Source organism: Oxyura jamaicensis, chromosome 1 (genome assembly GCF_011077185.1).
Source record: "Oxyura jamaicensis isolate SHBP4307 breed ruddy duck chromosome 1, BPBGC_Ojam_1.0, whole genome shotgun sequence".
NCBI classification, from domain to species: domain Eukaryota; kingdom Metazoa; phylum Chordata; class Aves; order Anseriformes; family Anatidae; genus Oxyura; species Oxyura jamaicensis.
Genome location: NC_048893.1, coordinates 35,596,000 through 35,613,838, shown reverse-complemented (window position 1 = coordinate 35,613,838; position 17,839 = coordinate 35,596,000).

The following is a 17,839-nucleotide window of genomic DNA, read 5'->3' as shown; positions in this document are numbered from 1 at the left end:
AATGCAGATGGTTCTTGCCATGCTGAAGAACAATGTTTATTCAACAAATAAATATTGACCCTTGCTATACTGCAGTTCTAGGAGCCTTATTGTCTGGGAGAAACATGAATAAAGAAATACACAGAATTTGGGGCACAAAATCAATCTTAATGAATGAAAGGTTTTGAGATACAACGGGAAAAGACCAGTTTATTAGCCTGATCTTGCTGGTCTTATTCAAGCAATGGACACACAGGCCAATGAAAAGGACATGCTTGGGCCAGAGAGGAAGGTCAGCTCTCCGCAGGGCTGTTCTTACACAGCCTTCCTGTGGTGTGGCTGCAGATGTAACCCCATGAGCCTGGTCCCACAGGAGACCACCCCTCGGTGCCCTCTGGGTCCGGTTAGGGGAGAAACATGAGTGGGGAAACTCTGGTTTGCAGCAGAAGGAGCTTCGTTGGCATAGATGTGTGACTGCTATGGCTGGTGGGCTCCAAAGCTGTGACCTCCAGCCCAACCCTGGGCCTGTGCTGCCCCCAGGAGCCTCAGCACCCCTCTGGTCTGCCAGGGGCTGTCTGGGGCACAGGGTGCTTGGGTGGCATTGCTGTGCTGTGGGGGGGGGGGGGGCGGGGGAGAAAACCTCAGTCCCCAGAAGACCCCCCTCTGCAGCCTGTGGACCTCTCCTCACCACATCAGCTCTTCTTTGGAAAGGATCATCGGATGTATTTGCAGGCAAGCGGGCAAAACACCAGGCACTGGTGTGACCGGGGTTCCTCCTGTGGGGCAGGAGAAGAGCCCAGCTGCTGCCCCAGTTCAGTGTTCTCCCAAAAGCTCCCTCTTAAAGTCATAAGAAGGTAAAAAATGGGGAGCGTGAGGCACAGGAGAAGACACTTGGGTGATGGAAACCAGGGAAGAAGGAAATGAGGAAGATTATTTTTTTTGAGAGAGATTTTACTGAAAAGCACCGAAAGAAAGAGATTTATACTAGGATGAGATTAAATGTGTAACCACCATCCACTACACGGGACAAGTGACTCCTCTGGGTCCTGTGATGTTTCCCTGAAGAGAAGTTATCTTGAAATACAAGTCTGGTTCAGCTGTGTCCAACATACTGGTAAACAAACACACGCTTGCAAGGCATGTCTGTTTTTAATCCACTTGATTCTTCCTTGTGCTAGTGTATTTATCCTCATGTTTACAAATTCAACCATTTATTAAAGGACTGAATGATTTGCCCAGAACAGAAAACACATCTACTGGTCTGTGCTTCCAGGGATGATACAGGAGCTGTTTGTTAACTCAGATGTCACATTTTCCAGCTTTTTTCTCTTTGTGAGGCAAAGATTGGCTGAAGAGATCGGTCACACATGGCAGGAAAAAATGCAGAAATTTCTGACTTAAGATTCCTCAGAAATTTTGGCTGAACTTTTCCTGATCCCGTCAATTTCTTAGAAAGCACTTCCTTAAAAATAACAAGTGTATTCTTTGAAATTGAATAATTTATTTTGTTATTTGTTGCAGAGACTGCTGCTGCTTTGTTTTTCTATTTTCACCACTGATTTGGAGAAAGACTATTACTCAAATGTAGAACATGGTCAGAAATGGTACAAAAAGAAAAAAAAAAAAACTGATCCTCAAAGATTCCCAGCGCTGTAACACAATTATTTTTTCTTAAATTACATCAACTTCCCACACAGAAATTTTCTCCCACTTTGTCTGTAGGTCATGGCTTGACCAGCGGTACCCTCTCCAGCTCTAAACGGCACCCGCACAATTTCCTCGGAGGATGTTTTCAGGCGCAGCAATGCAACAGCAGCTAGTTAAAAAACAAAAAAAATGAACAAAAAGCCTCTTACGTAAAATGAGTTCCAGTTGCTGTTGATCCATTGTTGCAGCTCTGACAGGGTGGTTGCATGAAATCACTGCGTGGCTCCCAGTGCCAAGCTCCCACTGGAGCTCTGCTCCTTGCTTGCTCTGTGGTGCCATGAAAACTCTCATACACTCTTAAACAGGCGTTTGTCACAGCAGAAAGTGTTGAGGTAAGAGACGTGTCTTTTTTTAAGAGAGTTTAGAAAGGTGCGTAGCCAAACCAGAAGCCAGGTGCTCTCCTCAGGTTGCTTTCTGAGGCACAGAGAGCAGCAGGGCAGGGGAACAGCAGGGTTTGGAAAAGGCTTGCTTGCAGGCTGCGCAGATTTACCACTTACCTGTGACTTTCCATAGTTCACAACATCCCGATGAAATTAATTCAAATGAAAGGTCACAATTTAAAGTTTTTACATATTTTGAAAGCACTCTATCTTTTTGAATTAAAGCAACATATTCTGTTATTTATACTAATTGCAGAAAGTGTATTTTAATCCCTTTCCAGATAACTCATCAGAAGACAGGAACAGCCTTGTTGCACAAATCTTTCCATGGAAATGTGAATGTTTCACAGGGTTTAACACACATGCCATGTCTGGCCAAGCCACAGCTCATGGGCAGTTTAGATGCTTATGAAAAACATCCTTATAAATCCCTTCTAACACTTGCTTTCCTGGTATGTCTTTGGAGGATCTTATCCCTGAACAGAGAGGCCAGCTCGTACTGTGTTGGAAATACAGCTGAAGTGCTGACCTAGTTTGACACTTTCTCCCCTTCAAAATTATCAGTGTTTCAGATATCATTGGCTAAACTGACTCATCTGGCAATATGGTGAGAGGGTTTTCCAATTTTGTTTTGTTTTTTTCTTTTCTGCGTTTCTTTGAGATCAGTGGGAGCAAGAACTTCCCAGCGCCCCGTGGAGTCCCACAGCACCCCCAGGTGAGGCGGGGGCGCTGATGCTCTGGAAGCAAATGCAGCTGTGTTGCCACCAAAGAGCTGAAACTGGCATCACCATAAAACCTGTGGGCCTCTGTAGCTGTTCCTGAACATCTTCACAGTGCATGATTTATTAATACCAAATATTTGATTTAGGTTTTGTCCCTCTACTACTTTTTTTTTTTTTTTTTTTCCATTGAATTAAATCTCAGTAACTTCAAGTAAATAACAGGAACAAAAGTCAGACTGACCCCAAGTAACAGAAAATCCGCGAGAACTGCATATGCTCGGAAGTCCCCACTCCTGCCTGCTAGGAGAAGCCTCTCAGTACTGCGGTAACACTGTGTTTGACTGCACTTTCCCCCAGCAGTACCACCTTACGCAGCGGCTTTGAGCACCTTGTGGACCACCCACGAGCAGAGAGAGCAGCAACCATGTGGCCAGCAGAATGCCTTGAATGTGGCGTTTCCTTGGGGATTTAGGGGACAATAAGAAAATCGTTTGTTGGCTTGTACTTTGACTGCAGTAGGTTTTGATCGCTCAAACGAGTCTGTTCTGCTTGAGAGAGACCAGCCTTCTCTGAAGCAAATGAGTAATACAAACACCTAAATCAAATGGCCGAGCCGCTGAGTGCAGAAAGTACCTGAAAAGAGACAGGAGGGTAGTTAAACATTTAGATTCCTCTTCACTTTTTAAGTGGATTTGACGTGTCCTCATGTAACAGCTCTGGCTGTGCTGCAGTACTCTCACATCCACTGCAAAGGTTGTTCTGGAAGAGTTTAAGATAAAAGGAAAAGACCTGCTGCATGCCACATCTTGATGGAAAGAGGAATGTAAAATCCCACATTTCTGTTCAACTCTGCTTCCTCTCCTAGAAATAAATAAATAATAAATAAATAAATAAATAAATAAATAAATTTTTGTATGTGTCCCCTCCAGCATCCCAGAAAATAGGGATTACAAGGAAAAAAAGTGGCTAACTGGGAGGTATGCATTGTCCATCTCACTTAGCTCACCAACTAAGGTCCCTAAAAGACAATGAAGAATGTCCCTTTGAAAAAGGGGAAGGAGGGGGTCTTTTCAAAACCTTGCATGCTAATTACATATATTAATTATAACCTTCTCTGTTATTAATGCCGCCTTCCTATCTGCTGTGTAACACCCCACTCAGGCTTATAAACAGACAAAGATACAACAGTGTTACTTCAATTTTGCTGTGAAGCCGGAGTGCCGCTATAAGCTGCTGCCTCATTGCTTTGGATCTGGCAACATAGCTGTACGGCACAAACCTGACTTGGCTCGTTTATGGGATATGTTTGGAGCCTAGAAGTGACTTCTGCTGAATACATGGACGTTTGTTTGACTTGCAAGCCGTTCTGGGACTGCTGTGTTGGCCACTGCCCTTGAGCTCATCCCAGATTCCTGAGCTGTGCCATCCTGCCCACTTTCCCTGGTTTAACAGAGCTCTCCCAGCTGGGCTACCCATCAAAGCAGCAGCAGCGGAGCTCTGACAGTGGCTCCCTTCTTTTCATACCGTACTGAATCATCACTCACATGAAAGGGCAAGAGAGGACCTTGCAGTGATGTTGATGTAATTTTCTGTGACAGACAGGATTAAAGATCCTAACCAGATGTTGTTATTAAAGAGGTGTTGCGCTAGTCCCAGGGAAAAAAAAATCTGCTTCCAGTACCCATATTTCAAAAGAGATCCTGGAAGATTTATGAGAATTGAGAAGAAAGCAGCAAGAGCTATTCAGAATCACGGGGAAGCGTGTCAGACCGACAGGCTCTGAACACAATTCAACAGGACCAGCAGAGCTGGCCACACAGCTCCCTGCTGCTAGAAGAGAGATCTCTCCTCCACCCCACAGCACTCCATACAAGAGAAAAACAGCTTTCTGCCAGGTAAGCGACCCCAACCAGCCCCCCAGCAGATCAGCAGAAGGGGGGAGATCCTTAACAGGTATTTCAGCCACACTCCTTAGCTGCTCCCAAGACCGACTCCCTTTTACAAAAGCATACTGTGGGGCTGAAAGACTGAACCTAAAGAAATTCCATACTGGATCCAGGGTACTCGTGTTTCACTGTGAATTCAGTAACTATTAGGTTTTACCTGGGACAGATTCTGCATCTCCCAAGTATTAAAGCTGTGACTTTGTAGAAGATACACTATGAACTTACCTCCATGGTTATCTGCTCTGAGCTTCTGTCTAACAGCTTGTGCGGGCCATAAACATACTAAATGGCTAATAACCCCAGAAGTAGGGCCAGATCCCAGTCCAGGTGTACTCTTTGGTTTCACATGACTTCCTCATTCTCCTCCCTCGGTCCTGCAGAGCACGTCAGGGCAGTGCTGCCCCGCGTTGCAGGGCTGCTGCCACGTCCCAGAGGTGGATGGAGCAGGTCGGTGGCTGGGGTCACCGCCGGCTGCTGCTCATGCCCCCACATCCTGTGCACAAGAGGCACGGCAGCACCCCAGCTAGTGGCACAGCCAAGAACCCAAAGCCGTGACAAACAACAGAACGTGTAATTTCCGACGAGCTGTGGCTTTTTTATTTCCTCCCTTGCTCCCGAGCTCCTGAGGTATGTTTTTCACAGTCCCATGGTAACTGTTTCTCTCCCATATGCTGTTATGTGAGAATCGGGATTTTAAAAAGCTTTTGTGAAGGAGTTTTGAGAAAAACTTAAAAAAATCACACCATTTGAAGCTCAGGAAGAGAGAAAAGTTCAAAAGAAGGACAAAGAATAGCAGCATGCCTACAGTATGAACCACTGCAAAGACCAAGTAAAAGGCTCAGAGTATTTTAAATGAAGTGTTTTTGCAGATCTGATCACAGCCGCGTGGCTGTGAACCACCGTGTATGTTTTCTGGGTTCCACGTATGGGTCATGGTGGCTGACGTGATTGCTCCTGCATACCTTGGCAAGTTGGGCTTCCCAGGCCTGGCCAACCTCCACCCTGGACAAGTGTTGCCTTCATTTCCTGGCAGATCGTTCAACGGATCTCTTTTATGCAAGTGACAGCTGAAAGACATTAAATTGCACAGTAAATCATTTAACTGGAGCCTAGAATGTGTGAACATTGAACCACAAACTTTGACAGAAAAAAATCAGAATTTATTTTGTGCTTTGAACAGTTTTAACATTAATGGCACGGTTTAACCACATATAAGAAGCTTAATCTGTTCGGTTTTCAACAAGGTTTTCAACTGGATACTGTATACCTCTGTGGTGGTTTCCTACAATTATTTGAGGTTTCTTACTTGGGATTTTTGTTTTTAAAATGAATTTTTCCCTCTTGAAAGGTGACAGAATGCTAGCTGAGGAAGACAGAGTCTATCCACACCACAGTTCAGCAGAGGCAGTAGCAAGCCTCATGCACTTCCCCTTATGCAGGCATGAAAAATGAAGAAAGAGTCTGGGACGAACAGAAAGAAACAATGACTCTCTTCACTCATCCTCAAATTCTCTGGTCCCTGGCAAGGGTCTGCTTTTAGTCTTCTGGGTTTCAAGAAATGTTTCCTGTAGACATTTTTATCAAAAAAAAAAAAAAGATAAAAAAGGAAAAAAAAAAAAAAAAGCCCATGTTCTTATGGGAACTAAAATTTGGTTTTGACAAATCAGCATTTTCAACAAGAGCTGTTTTATTCAAAGTTCCTAAATCACTCAGAAAGTATCCTCATCCAGTATGCAGGTAGTTTGGCCCAGTATAAACACAGAAGGGGACTAAAAAGAAAAGCCACTTGAAGCACTGAAGTCCAAGAGGACCAAGCAAAGGAGAAAGACAAAGGCTGAAGGAAAGCAGACTTGGCAGGCAGAAGGAGAAAGTGGCCAAAAGGAGACTTGCTGGGGGCATCCTTGGTTTCTGGGGACATCAATGTGCTGCAGCCAGCTGAGGGCTTGGAAATAAATGACAGCATTAACCCTGGAGGCATGTGGCTGTCCTCTGGCCAGCCAAGCTGGGCTCCCCAACCTCCTGTGGCACTGAGAAATGGCCAAAGTTGATCAGAGGTATCGCTTTCTGTCCAAGGAAGGTGCTCACAGCCACCAGCCACATATCTCCTCCACTGGCCCCGACAAGCACTGCAGTAGCACCATCCCTAGCACCCTGACATGGCCATGCTGGACTCTCCGGCAATCCCAACCTCTTTGTAGTCCCATGTGTTCCTGCTGTGCAGTGCTTTTAACCTCGTTATTTTCCTCTTGGCACAGTGGTCGAATGCTGGTGGGGAGCTTGGCTTGTTGGTTTGGAGCAGCTTAATAAGGTCCGAGCTAAGAAAGGCACTCCCAGCACTGCCACGTCATGGAAGAGCAGAGGGATTCAGTTGCCTCTTGCCTGCTGGGTGGGCATCTTCAGTCCTGCAAGGCGCTGCCAGCCTGCCCCGCTGCTGTTCGAGGCTCCTGCCACGGTGGAGTTTTGGCCATTTTGGCTCTGTGCAGTTTGGATGCCTCCTGTGTTTGAAGCTGCTGGAACCACATCAAACAGCCACGAGCAAAGAATGCCGTCGAAGGATTTATTCAGCCTGGATATGAGTGTTGCTGATGGGAGAAAAGGGAGCAACAAAGATTTCTCGGCCACCATTGTGATCTACCCATTAAAAAAAAAAGAAAAGAAAAAAAAAAAGTTCCTTTTACTATCAAAACCACTTGGCTGAGCATTTTACTGCAGACCCCAACTAAGTTCCAAATTGCCTGGGTTACATAAATACCTCTACCACCAGTGAGTCTTTGCGAAAGGAAAACGTTTCTAATTGAGTAATAAACCTTACTGAGTGACAATCATGTGAGACAGCACATTGAAAACAAAAAAAGCCAAGTGTCGGGCTTTTGAATTGAAAGCTTACAATTGTAAATACAAATTCCAGAACAATAAGTAGATTAAAATGTTATTGCAATTAAATTAAAATAATTTGTTTCATTTTTTTCACATTTGTTTCACATTGGTATAGTAATACATCTATGTACAAAAGTAATAAATTGTATCTTTTTTATTTTTCTTAGAAAACCTGATTTTTAATAACAATCATTTTTCTTAGTCTCCCCTCCTCCCCTATATTTTATTGCATATTCAGGGAAGAACATCTTGAAACTTGAACTGAATGAAAAAAATCACGTGTGCCATGAATTACCACAAGGGTGGTCAAACACTGGTCCAGGCATTCACGGAAGGAGTGGATTCTCCGAGGATGGAGAGGATCCATACCTCCAGTCCATACTTGGACCCAGACACTGCCTTGCACCCCCTGATGTCTGAGATCTGTAACAGGAGCTCAGACAGCTATGAACTGTCCCTCGGTGTGTGCTCTGGTTCTGCTCGTTGTGGGAAATAGGCTCAAGACAATAAAAAACTAACCACACCAGAGAAGCCCAGCCGGAGTGATTCCTTCAGACGTGGTTTGGTTTTTAAAGATACAACACAGCTCACTTCAATTCTTGGGAAAAAGCATCACATGTAGTGCTCAGATCCAAACTCCTACTCCATATCTGTACCTGAAGACACCTGGAATTTGAGATAATTTAGCCCCTTGGATATGCATGTCCAAAAACCATGCTTCATTGGATACCTTTTCATTTGCAAGACCCACTGCAAATTAAGGCACGATTTCACCATGATTTGCCACATTGTGCAATCGTCATAATCCCACCTGTCATTAATTAGCAACATGCTTTGCACACAGCCATGGTTTGCAGTGACCATAACCCCTTAGGACTGCAGTTTCCTCAGGGTCTTTGGCCACCCTCCCTGCTGGACATATGTGTCAAAGCAGGGAAGTGGATGGAGAGGAGAGCAAGATGAGACAGTAGGGCAAAAAAATGCCTACCATAATATTTATAACACTTTATTATTATTATTATTATGTAAAATAGGGGGACAGGTGAAATCTAGGCTTGTTGGCTTGGCATTTTCTGAGCACAGAAAGAAATGTCCAAGCAGGACTGTCCTTAGAAGAGGAAGAGCAGCAACAAGCTGATGGGAGGACAGACAGGAACCTGAAATACCTCCCCCAAATCCTACTGCCTTTCACTCTGACAGGTGGCCACTTACCTCCCATTTCGCTGCTCAGTACAAAGCAAATACCCACTCCTTGCATCACTTTCCGTCCACCCGGTAAGAGCCACAAACCTGAAGTACCTACATTTCAGTCAGTATTTCAGGCTAGTTTGGAAATGTCAGGTTTTTTGTGTGTGTATAACATGAATACCTCCCACTGCAATTAGTTTCTGCTACTGGGAGAGGAACAGGCTGCACCACCACAGCTTTTCGGCCGAAGTGCTGCTCTAGTTTCAGTTCACCTTACAAATGTGGCATTGTCTCCTAAAATTACATTACTAATTACAGCTAATACACCCAAGCCCAGATGAATGCACCTTTGATCTGGGTAGCACCCCTACGCAATCCCTCTGGCATGCAAATGGCAATTACACAACAGGGCTCAAATGCAGCTTGAAAGCAAAGAAGTAAGGCCAATTTCTGCAGTGCCCCTAGACTAAACAAGGTGCCTATTCCAGTGCCAGAGTATGATTGAATGAGATTTACTCACAAAACATTTCCCACTGAGAATGTGCGACAATCTGCAATTATTACTAGTCCAGTTGATTAAAAAAAAAAAAAAAAAAAAAAAAAAAAAAAAAAAAAGCCATCTTTAGCTGCAATTTTGGCTGCCTGACAGAAATCATCTGCCAACTACAGCAACAGAGCAGGGCCGAGGGAGAAGGTGTGCGGGTACAAAAGCCAGAAGCAGGCAGGTTTGGGGGATGGCAAGAACAACAGGAAGGAAAGAGAAAGAGGAGAGAAAGGGAGAGAGACTGCTGTTGGAAGGGAAAAGAGAAAAAAAAGAGAGAGAGAGAGAAAATGAGAGAGATTAAAGGAATATAACAACATGGGAAGTGAGCACAGAAAGGAGAAAAACAGATGTGAGAAAATGAAAGAAACTGAGAAACAAAACAGAGTAGATGGGTCAAAAAATAAAACTGAGAGACTAGCCAAAGATAGCTCCCTTGAACATATGCCACAGACTAGCTCACTAGGGCATGAGCTGGACCACGTGCTTCCAGCATTTAAAAGTAGCCAGTTTGGGTTTCTTCTGCTGCAATCAAGCACACAAAATCCCAATTTCTCACATTAAACAGCTACAGGCATGAGTGCAAGAGCAGAGAACCCCTTGGCACAGCGAGGAGAGAAAGCTCTTGCCACGTGGCACCTGGTCCTAGATGCTCTGTGTGCAAGCTCTGCCGCGAAAATCTGACTGCAAAAAGAGGCTTCACTTAGGAAAAAGAAATGCAGGGTCACTAATTTAGCAGCACACCGTGACAGCACTGAGGAGCTGCAGAACGGGCACATACATTTGATCTGCAGGTATGTAGCAGTTGTACTCTGGAAAAAAAAGTAAAATCAAATCAAAGGAACAGAAGTTTTTCACTGCACAAAAACAGAGATAAACCTTTCTGCAGGCTTCAGAGTTACAAAAGAGTGTCACAAGCTGACATGAAATGTTCCTTTTTATTGTCAGCAATTTAAAGAAAGTCATCCCAGACCTTTGGTTGATGATTCAGGGTAGAACTGAAGTTAGGAAACCTTACAATTAATTTGGAAAAAAAAAAAAAAAAAAAAAAAAGCAATCTGAAACCATTTACAAATTCTTATTCATTTGAAGAGACACCGAAACTGGACCTAGAAGACAAAATTTTGGTCTTTCACTTTTTTAAGAAAACAAAACAAAAATAAATGAAGTGCAATTATGTCAGGAAGACTGAGGCAAACAAATTAGACACATCCATGCTTTTTGCCTTAATACGGAGAGTTATACAAAGCCAGAGTTTTACTTTTAAGCTCTGATTTACTTTTCCTTCTAATTCAAATCTTATTTCTGTGATTTAATGTCTGCATTAAACACACCAAGATAAAGTCTGTGGCTCTCAATCAAAATCCAGTCTGAACTGATGCAAATAAAAGAGCTATTCAAACACCGAATGGCTCATAAAATTGTCATTTGCAATAACAACAATAATGCAGACAGCATAAAAATCCTGTTGAAATTCAAGCCAAGCAGAAGGCATTTCAGTAGAAACTAAGTGATATTTTTTAGAAGGAGTTAGGGACTAAACTGTTCAAGAGAATAAAATCCCTCTGATGACTCACCCTGAGCTTATCTACTGAAATCCTGCATAAATATTCAAGGTAATTACTACATAATCACTAAGTCATGCTGGCATGTGGGCCTAATTTGTTTTGAGAGAGATGAAAAATGTGAATTGTCTCTTCAAGCAAAAGATCAGGGCAGGAAACCCTAGGGGAAGGAGTTCAGGTTCTTATTTGTGTGCATTATTATTTTCAAGTTAAATCAGCCAAGCCAAATTCACAGAGTAAGTCTGACTCCACAGTAAGCTGGCCTCTTTCAGTTCTTTGGAGTATGAAGTGGGGTTTCTATCCATTTCAGCCGCGACTCACAACATCCTTTTCTTGCGGTTATTAAAAAAAAAAAAAAAAAAAAAGAAACAAAACAGGAAATTATTTAAATACCTTGATACCTGAACAACAGAAGTCCTGAAGTCAAACGTGTCCTTCCATAGCCTGATGCAGATTTCACAAGATCAAAGAAACCATATACCTTTAAGCCATAATCTCATAAGGCACCCTTTACAACCGTGGGTCCAGGCTCAGCAGGGCTACGCTTGTGTTAACTAGTTGTGAGGTATCCATCACAGACAAGAGGCAAGAGTGCACATTAGTCTTTTCCACATGGGTCTCATCTATAGGATTTCTTAAAATAAAATAAAATAAAAAGCTCACTTTTCTTCCTAAATGAAAAAAAAAAAAAGACACCATAGAAGTTAATCTACTAACCTGAGCCCATTATGAAATAATCAAGCAATGTTGTGCTATATATATTGTTCCATGGAAATTTTAATGAGAGCAAACTAGGCTGCGGTCATGCTCTCCTCTGATCTGAAGAGCACTGGGTTCAGTTCTCTGCTCTCGTGGAAACATAGCTAGGTGGCCTCAGGCAAAGAACTTTGTAAATCTCCATCTGTTAAATACAGAAAATAATTGTCTTTCACAGGCTTAGTTTTGTCCTTTTGTCCTTGAGCAAGCAACTGCTTAAAGCCCATGACAACCTGTGCGAGGGTAGTCATGAGCAGACCTACATACCACATAGCTACAAGATCAGAGTCTGACTGAAAAGAGTCAGAGAGTCCTGAGAAGCACCTCTCTTCTGGAGAAAGTCACCCATGACAACAGGACTACAACTTCTGTAACAAACAATGCATCTTGTGGCCTCTTCCTGAGCCAAAAGTAATGTTCCTGCAAAATATGCAATTAACAAGATGCTAAAATTGTCTGCGGCTATGAAAGTGCTCTGAAACAATCATTTTTAGCTCTCAAATTATTTGGGTAGACTTTTCAAGGAACCGGGTAAACATACTGGTCCCACAAGAACCGTTCTCAGCTTCAAATTCATGTGCCACCTTATTCCTACAGCTACAAATCTCCTAAACATTTACGTTCCCTCTCCTTAGCATTGGCAAAGCAGTCACAGTATTGTAGTCAGACCCAGCTTCACAACTGCTCAGAGCTCTCAGATCCAGCTGGAGCCCAGAAAATCTAAAAGAAAGACTTGTAAATGGGAGAGGGGAAGGTGGTCAGCGCTCAGGCTGTGCCTGGGATGCCACAGCACATGGCGGGGGTGCTGGTGGCTGCTCAGTGCTACACAAACAGCTGTGGGAGGAGGGACTGCAGAAGAAGGCATTTTATTTCAGCTGCTGGAAAAGCAGCACTGAAATTTGAGGTTAATGCCTAGATGCATAACAGATTTGGGGTGGGATCTGTGAAGTGAATATGCTTTGTGGCAGCTTCCTAACTGACTAGCATCCATGGAGCTCTACGTGTCCTTCCTGGGTCTGAGACTCAGAGTACCTCAGAGCATAAGGAAGATGAGGGGAGATGCTTTACTACTCCCCAGGTAAGCTTGAAAAAGCACTTGGATTGTTTTTATGGGTTTCACCTGTTAGCATCTGGCTCTGGGGTTTGCAGCCACCCAAGCCGTGGAGCTCAGCACACTGCACCAGGTGCTCGTGCCTCTGTGGGGGAGCTGGTCTCCAGCTCGGTGGCTAATGCAGACACCTGTGGCTACCTTTTCTAAGGGCTCCTGTCCAAGGAATGTTTCACATAAAATACAGGACTCCTATTAGGACAGGAAAGCAAACCCTGGGACTTTCTCCTTCCCTGTCACCGCCCCCCAACACCGTTTTAGTTTCTTTTCCTACATCGTTTCTTGAATTCCTAGTGTCATGATCCAGCTTTGCATATGCATCTCTAACCTCTCAGGTGAATGCTCCAACTGCCACATTTTATAGTAATGAGTAAGGACAGATGCATTTTTTTTGGAAACTATGGGTGTAAATGCAGGAGGGGGGAGCATTTGTTATTGATCTTCAGAAGCAAAGGGAGATACACATCTCTGGCCTGCTTGGCATCACCCTGCTAGCATAGGCGGCTTCCTGTTAAATATTCCAAATACCTGAAAATGATCCTCGTTCCACATCTTTAGATCAAATTTAGTTTTGTTTGTGAACTTAGTCGTGCACCCAGAACTGCCTGGTGCCAGGCTGGAAGTCCCAGCAGGTTCTCAGGGAGAGATCCAGCACAAAGCCCTGCTGAGCCACACATAAACTCCTTTTAAAACCCAGCTATTGTTCCAGCACATAATTCATATTTTACCGCCCCCTTTTTTATTTTTTGTCTGTCTGGGGATTCCTGAGAATAGAGCTTCTAGAAAAGAAAGAGCAGAAGCTCCAAATATTCTCCAAGTCCCTGGGAATTTCCCCCGTGCTTTAGCTCCTTCTCCAGGGTGAGAAGTCCCTGTCTGCTCCCATGCGCATATGATAAACATATGGATGGTTAGGGAAAAGGGCTTAGCTTTCCTTCCTCCTCAATCACTCTTTCAGTGATCTATTCACAGAACATAAAGAAGTTTATTTTTATCTCCCATTTAAGACTCAAACCCAACGGGACATGATATAACACGCAAACTTTGCTGAAATTCGCTGGAAAGTTTCTCTCTGGAAAAAGAAAGCCTTGCACATAGTGTTTTTTCTTCCATCTCTCCCCCACACCTCCCAGTCCCTACCAGTTATTCACCCCCAGAATGAGAAAATACTGAGGCTGTTACATGGTCGTGCTTGATCCAGCTCCCGTCAGCTATTTCCTGCCTTCCAAAGGGCCACCTGGCCCAGCTGTGGCCAATTTAACAACTAATAACCAACCAAAAGAGTTGTTCATGACTACTATGCTCTACAACAGACCCAGCAGTGCCCAGGGTCTACTATCGCCCACTCTGATAAAACAAGACTTTTAGATTAAGGTCATTCCAAAATGAACGGGGAATTCCTTAGGCACAGAAGCTGTAGGGCAGACTTCGCCCTCCTCTACCTGCAAGGGTTTGGGATGAGAAAGGGGCTTGGTGCTGGCTGCCTGTGACCTCAGCTGAGGAGGATGTCTCTGCACCGGATAAGGGCAGGAAAAAGTCAGAAGTCTCCAGGTAGCCTTGCCTGGGGAGACAGACAGACGGACAGAGGAGGTGTCTGTCTGGCATGGTGTCCTATGGCATTGTGGACATACACTAGGCAAGGCTTGTTGTTTTTTTTTTTTTCTCTGTTAAATGAGCTATATTCAAAGTACTCCCATTCTCAGTGGAAAACATAGCAATAGTCACTACCCGTTATCAATTTCTTTAAAAAATGTTCTCCATAAGAGGAAACAATTCCATAAAAATCTTTCAAACTTCAAAGCCAATGGAGCCAAGTCCTCTTCTGGTCTTGTGATTAAGCCATGGGAGAAACAGGGACTCATATAAAAGGGAGAGTGTCCGAAAGGGTAGCAAAGCAATGCCATGCAAATAGCCATACAACAGGAATTTTGCATGTTGCTGTTTGCAAAAGTTTCAAACCTGCTTCAGAAATGGGCAGGAGACATTTCAAGAAACCCATAACTGCAGATCCTTGCTTCATGTTCAAATCAACCCTAATTTATTTATTTATTTTTAAAATAAAACTTTCTTTCCCCTCTTCCTCCTCAGAAAACAAAAGGAGAAAGGAATAAATTATCTGTAGAAGTTGCTCTTGCTGTTAGCATGTAGCGTACAAGACATTTTCTTTGCCTAATTTTATAACGAGGTTGACAAATCCAACAATGCCAGCAGTGTTTCCTTTGTAACAATAACATTTTGAACTTGTGGCAACCCTACCTTTTTATCAGTGACTCTGAGGGATTTTTTTCCACCTTTGCAAACCTAACGTTATTTTTATAGCTGCAGCTTCTGGCTCTACACAGTAGCTCCGCATTACTGTCTGGCATGGAGGCACTGGGAAGGAGATGCACCCACTTGGTTTGTTTATTTTTCAAGCTTCCTCATTATTGTTTTTGTGGGTTCAAGTACTGCGGGCCTGTCAGGAGATTAAGAGGCCTTTCCTGGCTGCTGAAGCCATTCTCCAACATCTGCCCTGTCCAGAGGGAAGCAAAGCTATGTTAAAGGAAAGGAAAATAATAATAATAATAAAAAAAAAGACACCACAATTGTCAGCTATTTGCTGGTGTGTTTAGGCTATGAGACCAGAGTGGTCAAGCTGCAGAAAAGTTTTCTCAGTTCTGATCAAGAGAAACAAAAAAGCTTCTGGCACATAGGTTTTCATCTTACCGTAAATCAAAGTGGTCTCTCATGAACAAAGCCCTTTTCATGTTTTACAAACTATAAAACACAGTGCGTGTTTACTTGTAAATGACAAAAGCAATGACATGCAGATTTTGCAGTATGTTGGAAAACACTGGTCAGAAGTTAGTTTATATTTAAAAGCAGTTATTGTAAACTTGATTGTATAACACGCTGATCTTTAACAGCAAACAGCTGCTTATTCTTCTCAGACATTTATTTTCCCACTTTTCTTCTAAGAAAATGTTTTGAATACTGGGTAACAAAAGGATTTCCACACCATGTAGAACGTTCATGCACATAAAGTCAACATGTGAACGTTTTCCTGGGACATAGCCTGAAAGTTCACGTGGTTTTACTACCAGCATTGTACCCAGAGCTGAGAGATACATCTGCCACACAGCGCGGCTAAACAGAGCTTCGTTTTCATGTCTGTGTTTCAAAAGGCTGTTCTTTAAACCGTTCCATCTTGTCTCTAGCCTCTAGGATATCGTCTACCATGAAGAAATGGTAAGAAACATTTGCTGCCAGACCTGGTTCTCTGACACTGAAAATCGACAGCACATACTGACTGCAGGCCACAGTTGCCAGCCAGGGCATGACAGGAAGGATGTTGTCACTGTGCTGTCTCTCTGAAAACCAAAGGTATAAATGTACAAATCATCAAATGCTGTCTTTGCCTTCTATAGGTTGCAGGTTCACAGCCTTAATTACTCAGACAATCTCCACAGGAACTTAGAAATAGAGCAAAGCCCAAGCAGGGCTTTTCGTTCCCATACTTAGGTCAAGAGAACCTGGAGTTGGCTGGCTGGTGTGACTGTGGACCAGCAGACTGGGCTCTTCAGAAGAGAAACCCTCTTCAGCAGATGTAGCAGTGAGAGCTGGGAACGTTTGAAAAGCAACATGTTCAGTCCTCAAGGGACAAGGAGCGGGAGGTGCCTCGCACTGCTCAGCGACAATGTGAATGGATGAGAAGATGCCACAGCCAGGGGAGGCCCTTCCAGCTGCCAGCCACAGGAATGGCTGCAGGCAGGGCTCTCAGCCTGCCTCGTGCCAAGCTGGTTTGGGCACTGCACCGAGTGAAAATAAGAAAATAGAGGCAGCCCTACTGACTTACCCCGAGGGTAGGACAAGGAACAAGTGTGACTCTGCCATCAATAAGTGGTAGGTCTGCTCTCGCTTGATGTTAGGCAGGGAGTTAAATTTATACTGGCTGCCACATGTTCCCTCTCTCGTCAGCAGAGCTGTTTGCTGGAGTGACTGCTCTGTTTGTTTGTTTAGGATGGGAAGAATCATGCTGTGGAAGTGCCTGTTTCTCTCCTTTAATTAGAGATGGCGTCTGGAAGGCTCTCTCAGTTACAAACATCTACGCTGGTCAGATGAGACTCTTCTGAAGCAAACAGTCAGAAAGGGCAAGCTCAGGGTGTTTGGGTGACTTGGCTGGGGACCTAACCATATCTTTCCAGCAGGTATGAATCATGTGGCTGGGGAACGCTGACGTATTTCTGGAAAACAACATGATTGGGGTTTTACTTAAAAACAAGTAACAAACAGTCATTAAGCGATGCATATTCTCTGGCTGATACGCATTATCAATGGTGTCTATCATGTCATTGACTCTGACAGTCCCATCCTCTGCAGGAGACCCAGATGATGTAAGTACTGGAGGAGATGCAAAATAGGGGCCAAGGACGGATGGAAGGGCAGGCATGGGAGCTGCTGGTGTGCACAATAGCTGAGGAAGCAGAATATTCTTGGCTAAGTGCCTGGAGCAGGGGGCTGTCACTTGTTTCCAGCAACTGCCTAAAGCACATTTGTCTGCAGTTTAGTCAACTTCAGAATTATAAGACAAGATGCTTGATGGTGTTTTCCTGGAGCACCACAATGTGGAAGGGCACTTGGAAGGGAAGGAAACAGAAGATCCAGGACAATGGGATGAAAGAGGAGGCAAAAGCAGGGCATATCCAGAGATGTCACCAGGTGAATTAAATTTCTCTTAGCTCTAATGTTGGGTCACAGAAGAATCTTCTATAACATAGGGACACAGTAGATGCAAAACTCATCTGTACAGGTTTTTAGACCTATTTTCAATGAGTAATCTTGTACTCTTTTCCAATGGTTTTTAAGATGACACTAAAACTTGAGGTCTTCCTATTCCCAGTAGGAAAACTCCAAATCTCATCTTCTCTGTTGCAAGATTTTTTTTATTTTATTTTATTTTTAGACCAAGTGATAGCCAAATGTTATCACGTCTATACACAATTCCCACTGAGGTCAATTGAAGTCTGAAGTAGGAACATAATATAAGGGCTGTGTACATCTGCTAGTCTAGACACCACTAAGCAAATGAGGTGG